This window comes from Esox lucius, chromosome 11 (assembly GCF_011004845.1).
Source record: "Esox lucius isolate fEsoLuc1 chromosome 11, fEsoLuc1.pri, whole genome shotgun sequence".
NCBI lineage: Eukaryota > Metazoa > Chordata > Actinopteri > Esociformes > Esocidae > Esox > Esox lucius.
The window spans coordinates 50,476,637-50,489,708 of NC_047579.1; the positions used below are offsets into that span (position 1 = coordinate 50,476,637).

General features: G+C 43.5%; 1 protein-coding gene across 3 annotated transcripts in view; it reads left to right on the forward strand.

Annotated features, from left to right (window-relative positions):
* The first annotated feature begins 2,058 nt into the window (after positions 1 to 2,058).
* wu:fb95e10 (proline-rich protein 36) overlaps positions 2,059 to 13,072 on the forward strand; it is a 33,524-nt gene continuing 22,510 nt past the window's right edge. The window contains exon 1 of one of the 3 annotated variants that reach the window (XM_034295183.1): positions 2,059 to 2,182. The gene's annotated coding sequence lies outside the window, so the exon portion shown is untranslated. Of the gene's footprint in view, positions 2,183 to 3,358; positions 3,825 to 13,072 lie in introns of those variants that run through there. The other 2 variants (XM_034295184.1, XM_034295182.1) reach the window with 2 other exon arrangements.

Sequence of the window (13,072 nt, forward strand, 5' to 3'; positions counted from 1 at the left end):
GCCTTTACCACAGTGCAACACAGTCACTGTGGAAAAAAAGTGTCCTGTCTCCATTGTGCCGTTTGATTGTGCCAACATATCCATCACTGGCAGGCCAGCATATGAGTAGGATCCCCTTTTCCCTGTGTTTCTTTGTGGCCTTTTTTCAGTTTTTCCCTGTTGTGTGGTACAGATTTAGTATATGCACGGTAGCTCTCGTCTGTGAGGTACCTCTTATTTTTTTGTCTACGTTCCTACTTCTCCGTCTCTCCTTAATACATCTGACACAGTACAATTGTGAGAAGAGCTGCACGCCGTTGGGTATACTGTATTATAGGATACAACAAACGTGGCGCACCAAGCTACTTTGGATCGCCTAGTGACAGTGTAACCATAACACACAGGACTGTGCACCACCGAGCAACGGTTCACTGAGGTAAACATCCTGGGGAAATCAAATAAGTATGTGTAATGAACTCCACAGTGCAAGAAACTAGGGGGACAATGAATCACAAGGATGTCTGGATAGTGAAGACCCAGACACAAAAGCCTGGCTCATGTAGAGGGCTCTGGCTACCACTAGGAGAACCGAACAGCTTTAAAAAGCAGACAGGCGGACAGACAGCCAGCCAGCATGCCCACCCAGATTCTCAGAAAGCCTGGTATGAAGCCAGAGTGGCGCCCAGACAAAGGCTACTAAAAAACTACCAACATCCAGAACAGAGAAAAAACAATAGGGGCAGCTGACAGCCTAGCGTTTAGAGCATTCTGATCCCAGAGCTGACAAGATAGAAACATGTTGATGTGCCCTTGAGCAAGGACTTTAACCTTAATTGCTCTGGTAGGTTGCTCTGGATAAATGTAAACAATTGTCAGGGGGAATATGCTAGTAGCTGAAACTATCCTACCAGAGAAACATGCAAGCAGGCAAAATATTGTCTGATTTTTGTCCGGACAGCATCAAAACCATGGACTAAAAATAGAGAAAAAGGGTTTCTGTTTTGCTCATTTGTTTGCTTGATCTAAGATGCTTTTTTGCGCCACTCAGTCCCAAAATTATAAATATTTAAAAAAGAGATATTGTCTGAAAATCAAGTATGGTAAGCACCCTAAGGACTGCAACGTGTGGTGCTGGGCCTGCCCTGACACTGGTCATTTGCACAAGCACAAATTTGTCTTCATGCTTCTTTAGGGCAGTGACATTCATCTGCACGAAACAGGCCTAAACAAAAGCACAAAGTATGTGACAATTAGACCCTTCATAAACTATGTACACGTTTATACTTATTACACGTTTTATATTATTTCATTTGAATATGTCGATTTCTTCTAAAACCTCTAGCAACATGCTTTTCGCGCAGTTATAAAATGCTACATTTCTGTGTCACCAGAGGATTTTAGCCAAACTGATAATTTATTCAGCTGTATTACGGGTGAATATACTTAAAGTTGGCGCACAGATTTCTTAAACAAAACAAGGACAATATTGTGGTACCTATAGACGGAACCGAATCATAGTGAGAATCCGTCCGCACACGATTGTGCACAGGCCTGCAGAGTGGCACAGAATGCGTCAAACCATAGGCATATCCGTTGGCGGTTCTAGCTATAGGTAACACGGGCAGCCGGGCATTGTGTGCGGACGGATTCCGGCCGCTGGTCATGGTAACATTTGCGTTATCGGTTTTCTATTGCTTGTTTGCACGTCACGCTAACGAAATCACGTTACGGTGTGGGACTCCGGGTCAATTAACCTTGTCAGACCAGGTGCCCTGTGCCCTGATTCAAGTTTGCGATCTAGGCAGATTACTGCCTGGGAAGGTCTCCCACTCAGTACGAAATGGGAATGTCCTCCCACTGGAAGTCTGGGGAGAACGGGGACTCTATCAAATAGCGCACCACTTACTTCGTACAGTAGTAAAATCAGTCACACTACGAAATGCTACCAAATAAATCACAATTCATTCATAAAGCTGTGAATATTTGGTTTCACAAACATAGTTTTTCTGGTTTGTGCGAATTCGTGAAGGACAATATAAAACCACACCACCAAGGTCTGCACACCACCAAGGTAAATTGGTTTGGTCTTGACAATGCTGGGGGATGGGTATTGATGCTCGAGTGCCAAATTAACATGAATTGATAAGAAAAGGTTTAAGCCATCAGGTGCCTAGAAAAAAGAAGAGAAACACAAAAGATAAAGGTATGCAACTATGTCATCTCTTTATGAGTATAATAATATGCATGTAATGAAATGGGCTAGTTTAACACTGATGTTTGTTAGCTTATGTTGCTTGCTACGCTATTACACGTAGGGTGACTAGATCCAGTTTTTTGTCCAACTAGCTTACATAACATTGGATATAATTTCACACAGTTTCATGATAATGTGTCTAGCCTGCAGCAAAACGATTACAACCTAACTAGCACATATTGATTCGATTTTTCATTGAGTTGACATAGTTTTTCTGTGATTGCATTTTGACTAGGTCACACAAGATAGAACTGGGCCTGTGTCCTTTCATTCTAATGCAGCGCAATCCGCACTCAACTAGGTTGCAAAGCTTGCGGGTTGTCGCACTTTTTGGATTTTTCCAACTTTAGATTTTCCTTGGCGTGCGGTACCAGAAACTTTAATAGTTCAATCACCGAAGAAAATATTGATCTGTAGTTTTCAGCTGTGTGGGCTAGCAAAAAACACGCTTTGACAGAGAAATACATTAGACCAAAAAGAATAAAATCAACGTTGATTGCCGATTTTAATCAATCAACATCTGGACAGAAATGAAAATAAATGTTTCAATATTATTATAATGAATTAATTCCGGTGTAACGCTATGCATTTGGTGGAAACCAAACAAAGTTGCATTATAGTAAACGTAGCCTGTTATCTTCGCAACCAATGTTCGCAGAACAGAAATAATCTCGCAGCGTGAAATGTTTGATTCTGTCTATGAATTCAGAAGTGTTCATTGTGATCTGCGGGCGACACCTGTCAAACTCTAACAACTCAAAACACAAGAATGTCGACCAAGGTTTTGCCATTATCGAAGTACCGTAGAAAAAAATGACCTACATGTAGATTCGAACAGGGTTTCAATTAAAGACGTGATTTGTGCACCTAATATCTTTACCCCACGTCCCCAGTAAAACTAAGCCCGCGCGAATAGGATTTAAAACACACTGTCCTATTGCACCCTTTGTTGCTTAAGTCTCAGCATCAAGTGGTCCAGAACCATTGTGCGTAAAGAATGTACGGTTGAAAGAAACGACGGGAGGCATGTGCAGAGGGTGAGTGTGCAGACAGGCAAGAGAGGGGGGTGTGGGCGCGGGAAAACGCGAGGGATGCGGGAAGGGAGAGACAAACCGAGAAGCTTGGGAAGGATGGGGAGAAAGAAACTAGGGTGACTTGAGAGATGACATCATCCCTTATTTGAATAAATCCTAGCCGGTGCAGTGATTGGTCGTCAGCTGGAGAATCTCGAGTTCCTTGGCTATTCATCCCTTTCAATTTCACCCCCGCGCTACACCGTGGTAAAACCCTCTCCGCCTCTCCATCCTCCCGGGCTAGTCTAGTAGGGAGTGCGTGTGCGTGGACTGCAAAGTGCTATTCCTTTCTTTGGCAGGGACGTGCATGACTTCTAAAAACCGCGGTCGAAATAGAAGTTTGTTGTCGATCTGGCTGCTCTACTTTGTCCTCTTTCTCATCTAGATCGGTTTCATTTTCTAGTTTGTTAGACGTTGTGTTCGTGGAGTCTGAAAGGAGTGAGAGGATATTGGCAAACATCACTGGGCGTAGCTGAAGAGGATAAGCTACAGCTAGCTACACTGCATTGCCATTGTTGGTAAGAGACTGCTTGAGCATTAGCATGCTAGGTATCTAGCTAACTGTGTAGCTAATTTGATGGTTACAATTGATATACCTTGTGTGATTTAAGTTTACCATGTTATGTTTTACAATGTCTGTTTTTTCCTGAAAGACTCGTGATTCTGTATTTAATTTGATATAATTCTAGACAAAATTATAAAGACATTTGTATAATAATTGATGAATGTCTTTGTCGACATTGCAGATAAATTGCATGCCATGAAGCATTCTTATTCTAACGGCGCCAGACAAATACGACTTAATGAAATGCTAAGTACTTGTTAAGTGAACTAGCTAACTAGCTATCCACGCGGATCAGAGAATGAGTTGCTCAAAACGAGAATACTAGCTAGGACCAATGGAAGCGTTACAAAATTAACTAGTTAACGTTATGTTAGGGAAAAAAATTACAGCATGTACCGCTCCTCTCTTTTCATATCTACCTGACTACACCTTGTTTAACCTTTACTTCTGCCGGCGAGTAGCTCACTCATTGCAACTCAGCCATAAAGAGAATAGATTTTGGATTCGATTGCAACAGAACGGGTGGGGGAGTTGATGGGGCGGTGGCAGCCCTGCGTGGTGGCTGAAATTGATCACCAGCTTCTAACGATTGAATTGTATAAAATATCAGCTTTTTGTAAGGTTATACGCTTTTTGCTATGTTAAATAATTTGGAGGGTTCGCATTTTCAAAGTTATTTGAAGTATTTTCGTTCTTAAACTTTTCCTCTGCCCTCACCATCCTTCATGGCTGACGCCTATTGTTCTGCAGGGCCAAGTGGTCTCCAGTGAAAACTGGCGTTCATTCTCTGCCCCAGGCATAATGTTGGGCAATTTAGCGCTAATAATTTAGTGAATGTCTACCGCGTTGGCATTAATTAGCGAACATGGTCAGCTACTTTTGTAGGATAGCTACAAGTGATATATTATTAACAGGTCAAATAATGATTATGATTATATTGTCATACACAAACGCGTGAATGACGAGTATGCTGAATTCAATAAAATTTTTAAAACAATATCCTGTAACATTCATGGCTCAAGACGATGACCTCATCTCTCTTTTGTATTTTATTCAGATCCCATTAACTGCTGAGGCAGCAGCTGCTCTTTCTGGGGTCCACATGAAACTTAACATAATAACATTTGTAGGCACAGACAGAACTACATACTCTTTGTGTTATGCAACAGACCAAACTCCTGTGGCCAAAAACGGTGAATAACCCCTGATTCTAAATAACCCATGGGCTTAGCCTCTGCCTTGATGTTCTGCAGACATTTGTGATATGGAACCAAGGTCCAGTATTTGCATGCTGTTCGGTGTTCAGTAAAAACGTTTGGGCTAGTGGTTCTCATCTGTCACTAACCCAACTGGGTCAGAAATGTTTCAGTGCATATTTGCATTTCAGCTCTACACACCTGCTCCAGCACAGTCAACCATGAGAATGCTTTGAAGACAGAACAACTATTGCATGTACAATTTGAGCATGTGATTGTTGTTTATTCAAGCACCACCACGCTCCCAAAAGTGACGAGTCACAACTTCTCTAGAAATCGAGCAGTAGTCTACAGACTGATGTGTGTACAAAGGAGCAAGCTGTCCTGAGCAAAATGAAACCGCCCATCAATCCACTTGCAGAGCTACAAAGACACTAGTATTTATGAATCTTGGCTTGCCTTTTGTAGCAAGTACATAGCTATCTCCTTTAATAATGCAATTGTCTTCAATGGTCACTGTCCTATTTTGAGATGGACCAAAAAACTGAAAGAACTTGTCCCCTTTGGTGTTTTTAAAAATGTGATGAAGGACTTCCTGACTGAATTTTTTTTCATGTTTTTTGTTAATGTGAAAATAAGGCTTCCTGCTACCTTTCTTGGCCAGGACGCTTTAGAAAAATAGATTTTACATTTCTATATACAGTGGATATAAAGTCTACACACCCCTGTTAAAATGCCAGGTTCTTGTGATGTAAAAGAATGAGACAAAGAAATCATGTCAGAACTTTTTCCACCTTCAATGTGACCTATAATGTGAACAATTCAATTGAAAAACAAAATGAAATCTTTTGAGGGGGAAAAATACTTTCAACCTGTCAGCCTGTTGGTCAAGAGTGTTGGATCCGTTAACAAAGGGCATCTGGTTCTAATACCAGAGCCGTCAAGGTGAAAAACCGGCAGGTCAGTATTCTACAGTAATCTCTCACAAGGTGTAGATGCCAGTTTGAATAAATTGCATCCCCGGGCGATTAATGTGAGCACAGCTCCAGCTTCCTTGTTCGGCTTGGGGACGCTCCAACATGCTAGTCAACCCTCTGGTGAATTGATGAGCAAACAGCTGACTCACAAAGCCAGTGGATGTGGCAGATGGATCGAGACGTGCTCAGACATGGTACTAATGCATTCATCTGAAATACTATTTAGCTCCTGGTTTATCCAAGTGTTGTTAGGGTTTATTAAAGTGTATCTATGTGTGTCTATGAATCTAAAGGTGTTATAACATATTCACAAATCTGTGCCCTCTGTCTATTTGTTGCTGCAGAAAAGCATTGCTATACATTCAACAATTTTATTGAATTCTTGCATTCAGTTAAAATCCACTTTCCCAGTGCCCACCTCAGTTTGACAACAAGCAGAACATTGATTCTTTATTCATAGGGATACACTGATAAAGAAATTATTGCTTGAAACCAGAAGCCGATATTCATATAACAGTCAGCCTATTGCTGATTTTGTGTATGATGGCTGATTATTTAAACAAATGCAAATTCTGTCATACAAAAGTTATTTAAATACATTTGAATAACAGGTCTTACAAAATGACCGCTATTAATTTGAAATTCTAATTGATATGGTAAAATTCATACACTTTAATGTCTGTAAAAATACTAGCATTTTAGGGTATGAGTGTAATAATTTATTACACTATCAACAAAACCGCAACACAGTATAAATAATAACATTAAGGACCCATGACTGGGGCAAATAAATAATTATAAAAGTGTCAGGTGCAGATTGGATGCCTATACAGACATGCACATTCAGGGGGAAATATTCTGCCGTTTTTAAACAATCCGATGATACTGATATTACATTGTTATAACACCGACTGCCTGACGATATTGGTGCCGCCCAGCTTATTCCCTGTCAGTCATCTCTGCAGGCTTTGTGGTTCTTTCATTCAATGTCACACCTATGTAATGGCCCCTCGCCTTCATCCATGCAGGTTTTAGCTAGCCTGTAGAAACCGCTAGTGGGTGTACTTCTATGATTAGAGGAGATGCAATTCCATGTGGAATTCATGCCATAGAATTCCAGGGTGGTTTTATGACCTTGTTTTCTTTGCTCTGACCTTCGTCTGACCTAGTTCATTGGCTGTGAGGGAAATGGCTACGGTAATTTGCGCCTTGGACAGCCCCTAGGCATAAAAACGGATGACGAATGTCCCCAAACTATGAATTGGAGTGTCCTCTGCCTGCCCTGGACCCGTTATCACTCTCAGGCATTACTTTATAACTTTGGACTTCCTGTCCCCATTGCAGAGCTGCTATCTGTTTTTAACTAACCACAGAGACTGTTGTGGTTTCTGCCGAGTCACACCATTGTTTGCTGCACTGTGGTCATCACAACAGTAATGTGTGCTTTCTGGATAAAGGCCTGATAAATCTGCTAAGAACCTTGGTCCAGCCAAGATGGCTTCCTCTGCGGTATCCCAGTTGTCAGTCCTGACAGTTGCTGTGCAGTTTTGAGTTTGTTTGCCAGCAGCTGCTGTAATTTGCAGTTTGGAGGCCCAGAATTCTTCCACTGGGGGGGCTGGATATATAATGGACATGGTTCGGCCCTGTTGCTATGCCTCGCTCCGTGCTCATCATTCGGCCCGGCTTACTCTGGTCACCGTGAGGCTGAAATACGGTGTCATGTCTCCGCTCGACATCCATGAAAAATATGCTTTGTGAAAGTAACGCTAGCAGGGTTTTTAGTGTTTCAGCCGTTTTTGGGGCACAGACGTAGCCCAGCAATGTTTTCCCACACAAACCCTGGTTAGCCATGGTGATGCGGTCACCCTGTGAGGGACCAGATTCCATCTGGGACGTGCCAGCTCTGTTTCAAACAGGAGGACATAATCCTGTTATGGCCAGAGTAGTTTCTGTGTGTGTGTGTGTGTGTGTGTGTGTGGCAATTAGTGAAAGCTAGGGCCTCAGGGGTATGTTTTGCTGTCCGGCCCAGATGCCTGCCATGGTCCTCTCCGTCCTATCTGGTGTCATCATTCCAACCCAGCAGCTGGCCTTATCTGGCCTAATGTCGTTTATCCCCAGAGTGGAGTCTGTCTGTGGGCAGGCCCACTGACCATTACGGAGGAGGACCTGCTCTTCAAGTTACCAAGTACCCTCTGTCGTAGTCACTTCGCGCCGGCGTCCCCGGTGGTTATCCCCCAGGGAAGGAGGAGGAGATCCCCGCGCACTTCGCTAATGCACCGATGTTTCTCCCCATCTGCGTGGCCCTCCCAAGTTTCTCCCCACCCAGCGTTATCCACTTAGTCAAGATCAAGCCCACCCTGCTGGTTCTCTAAGCGGTCCATTACTGCTGGAGCGTGTTCCCATCGGACCTTGTTTGTTGTCGGTTCTGTCTGCCCATTGTTGTGGCGGGCCCGGGTCTTTGTGTGGTTTCTGGGACACCCTGGGCCTGTGTGCTGGGTTCTGGCTGTCTCTGTGGGCCGATGCTGAAGGACGGTCAGGACGATCATGCAGGATTAGCTTCCCTCTTTGTCCAGGGTTAACAAGCTCTGTCATGTGTTAATCTCTTCGTCCCCAGGGGGCCGAGTCTCCTGAGGATGGAGCGGGTGACGCACGCTTAAAAATTGTGTGTGTGTGTGTGTGTGTGTTCTGGTGTGTGGGAACCGTGTATTTGCGCAAATGGGCCTGTTAGCAGAGAGACATGGTGGGGAAGATGGGCATTGCCGGACGTAAGAAACTCACTCTCTCACCTGTGAATTGTGTATCATTTGTGCCAATGCCGTGGCGGTACAGCGTGTAAACCTTCTCTTGGCTTCCTGCTAAACCTCTTCTGAGTAAAGGATTACAGTCACGTCACATGGTTCATTGATCCAGGTGTCTGCCACAAGCTGCTGGCGCGACAGTTGGGGAGTTGAAGAGAGAAGCAGATTCCGGCGCCAAACTGTGTTTTCTTGGGCCATTGTCCATTATCAAGACAATTGAATTGTCCATTTAAATCATGAAGTTGAAACCATTGTGTATTGTAGGCTGTAGCCTATGAGCTAGCAGCTGAATCTATTATTTTTTTTATTCGTCTAGGAAGTTCATTGTGTCCATGTCCTCAGCTGTTTGGCATGTCCTGATGTCACCATTTGAGAAGGACCTCACAGTCCTTCCCCTCTCCCTTCTCCACTGTGGCCAGGGAAGGAATTCTCCATAGAGGAGTTGGCTTTGTTTGGAATGGTTTGTTTGTGAGCGGGGCATGGGTGGCTTCCTGACCTTTGGTCGGGTCTGTTTTGGAATGTGCGAGCAGCAATAAGTATCAGAGTGATGATGAAGGCGGCGCTTTGCCTGCTGGGACTGAGTCATGTGCCTTTTTGCACCTCTTATCATCCTGGCTCCTCTTCTTTAGCTGGGCATTGCACAGTAGCAATCAGTCTCCTGGGTTCTTTTAGAAGGCTGCCCCAAGGATACAGAAGTGTATGAAGGAATAGCAAGAATTGAAGGTACAGTGCAGGAAAATCATCCTGTTAATTGAGTGGGGAAATGGACTTGTATTGGTTTGGTAACAGGGACTAATATATTAGGTATGGTGCTGTTATGTAATGCTATTATGATGAGTCGTAAGTAGCTCTTATACCAAATAAAAATACATTATGGAACCATTTTAAAGATTTTACTGAGACACTGTCCAGTACAGTTGAAATTGGAATGTATTCGTGACGATGTCACTTCCCCAGCTGGCCAGTAGCCATCAAAGGTGAACCCCATGGAAGTTGGATCAACGCATTTTAAACTGAAAAATGTTTACACAACCATGACATCCTCAGAATTAAGCAAAATACGTAACCTTTAAACATTGTTTTAATTTTCTCCACAAGATTAAAATCTAAGTACTGCTTTCACAAGTCTATCTGGCATGTCCCGATTATCACAGAAGAACAATTGCCAAACACAACTGTAGTTGGTGAAAAACAAAAAAACATTTTCCAGTCCTCCAGAAAGCAAAGAAGGCATGTCGGGTACACTCATTACATATTTATCCTCTCTTCTGATAATACAGTAGTTGCCATCACTGCATCAAACCAAGAGAAGCTAATGTAGGTTAGAAATAGACTCTGGCCACTGGTTGTCAAAGTGGTGTCAAGGTGCCGTGAAGGCAAAAATGGGTGCTTGAAATGTGTATACTGTCAGTGCCTTCAGAAAGTATTCAGATCTCTTCACTTTCTCCACATTTTGTTGTGTGATACGCTTCCTTTATAAATTCATTGCACCTAATCCATAGAGCCAGTGCTTTCCTGCAGTCAACCCATCAACACACAGTGATTATTGACAACGCAGATCGAGAAGTGGTGGCAATAGAGAAGACATCTAGAACTGCATATAGTTAACAGGTCCGTTTGACGTCAGTCTTTGTCTAAATCAGTATATAATTAAACGGGAGTGAGTTTATCTAGTTTATGGTGTTCTATTTCCCACCCTTAAACCAGAGTACATAAAAATATCCAAATGTTTGGATATCGGAGTGTGCAAAGTTGAATCAATAGTCAGGAAATGGAAGCCACATTACACCCCTGCCCCTGCCAAGAAAATGCTATCCCTCAACCCCCCCCTCCCACCCACCCCCATCACTTTCACTCAGTCACCAACAACAGCTCTGCATAACACTGGCCTGTTTTGGAGGGTGGCAAGAAAGAAGCAGTTCTTTATTAGGTACCATTTGAAAGCATTGGAGTGACCCGTTTGCTGTGTGGTAAGTTGTGTTACGGTCAGATAGGCCTGCCCCTGCCCAGGCCTCAACACAACATCAGTGCATGCAAAGCTGCTTTGTTGTGTGCAGGTCCTCGTGTAAATGGAAAACCCCTCAAACCAAGGTCTGTAGAGCAATGCCTCCCCATCAAGTCCGTCACAGAACTGGAATGACGCAAGAAAACCTCCGATGTCCGCTCATTAAGTGTTGGCTCTAGTTTTCAGACTGTTGGAGCTGTTATCTGTCCTGACCTTTTAGAGGTTTTCCTGTACGCTGCCTTGTGCCTTTAGGACGGATTGGAAGGGATTGTGGTGCGTCCCTCCAACTGAGTTAAATGTTACTTAATTATCATCCTTGATGTTTTCCTTTGCCTCCCTGAACCGTTCCGATGCTTTCCACCCACAACAAAGCTACATTAGTTCAGTTGATACGTTCAGAGACCAAACAGGTTTCTTTAAGTCCGACTCGTCAGCGTTAATGCTTGAGCTCTCGGTGGTGCCAGGGATACTGACTATTGTTAGGCATTAAGCATTAAGTGAAGGTTAGGGAGGCATTAAGAAAAGCACACCGAACTGATCTCCTGCTTGCTTGCTCCAGCTTTCTTCCACTACAGTCCTCCCATTCACAGCTATTTAAAGCCGGTCCCGGGGGAGGGAATGCAGGCCCGGAGAATGTATGTAAACACCCTTGTGTACTGGGGAGCGGAGCTGGAAGCCATGACTTGCTATTCATGAATGCTGTTGAGCCCTGACTGTTAGTAGCCCTGGAAGCCATGACTTGCTATTCATGAATGCTGTTGAGCCCTGACTGTTAGTAGCCCTGGAAGCCATGACTTGCTATTCATGAATGCTGTTGAGCCCTGACTGTTAGTAGCCCGTCCTTGTAACTGGCCGCGGGAGGCTTTGGTTTGACGTGCACCCAGGCCTCCAGCAGGGTTGACGTTAAGGGAGCGTTCAGCCCTCCCACTCTTGCCGGTCAATGTGTAATTGACCCCTCTTTGGTCGTTGTCTGTAATTATATAAAAATATAAATTGTAGAGACAGAAGAGAAACAATTTATTTTTTTGATTGTGGCATGAACTAGAACAAAAGGATGCTGGTTAGTAAAGTATGAAGAAAAGCCTTTGTGCAGCAATTAAAGTGGTTACTTGTAATGGATTATAGAAAATGCTGAGAAACAAGTTGTGTTGACGGACCCTATTTTACTGATGTGTTGAGACTACAATAGCCTTTGTCACATTCAATAGAAGCTGTTGGTTGCCAAGGAACGTCATTGCATTCTTTATGGTTGTTCTGCATAAGATATACACAGTTTAGTTAGGTTTTTCAACATTCTAGTGCCTTTATTACTTCTGAAACTTTGATTTGTACAGAGGCTTGGTTGGCATTTTCTTCTTGTTTTGTAGAAAATTTAATCAAAACCTTGAAATGTGCCCAAACATACTCATTGTTTGAATATGCTGATGACCTGATTATCTGAGGAGGGCTCGCACGCTTCTTTGTCTAGACAATTAGAAATGCTGGGATGTACCAGTACATGTTGGAGCCCAGCCAAATATCTGCAGTAAACGCCTGTGAGTGTATATAATGCCTGCCTTAAACAAACCCGTCCCCAGTGTGTCTGTGCTGAATGGCCATCTTATTAGGATTGATCACACATTGTCAAGCATATTCTGTGCTATTTTCTGTGATTGATAGACAATAACGAAAGGTGTGTGTCTGTATCTTGCTTTCCTCTTGTCACGACAGTGAGCCGCTGCCCCTGGGCTTGGTGGGTGTATGCAGGAACCAACTGTTGATATATACATTAAAAATGTTACTCAAAATGACCGTAACAATATTTTTGAGCTTCTTTTCTATTTTATCGCTTATCCCAAATAAGGATGAGACCTCCAGACTAAATGGACGTGGTTATTTCTGATCTTGGGGGGGGGGGGTGGTGCCCTCAGGGTCGGGTGGTAAAGCAGCTGGCTGGCCCTCAAGCCACTGACAGCCTCCAGCTACAGTCCGGCCATTTAACCAATGAACAAACGGACATACTACTGTCTGGCAAGGATCCACCTCGGTAGTTCTATGGGCATTGAATCATGGGATCATTGTTTGTGGCCGGATGGGTTGTGGATCAATTCCCCTGGCCGTGTTGTGTGTTTGTAGGCCCATGGGGTCATAACCTGCAAGAAGACATTGTTTACTTCTGCCCCAGCAGTTTGCTTCATTTAATATTGTCAATATGCGTGAGGCTTTGTGACCGCTATAAGCGTCGG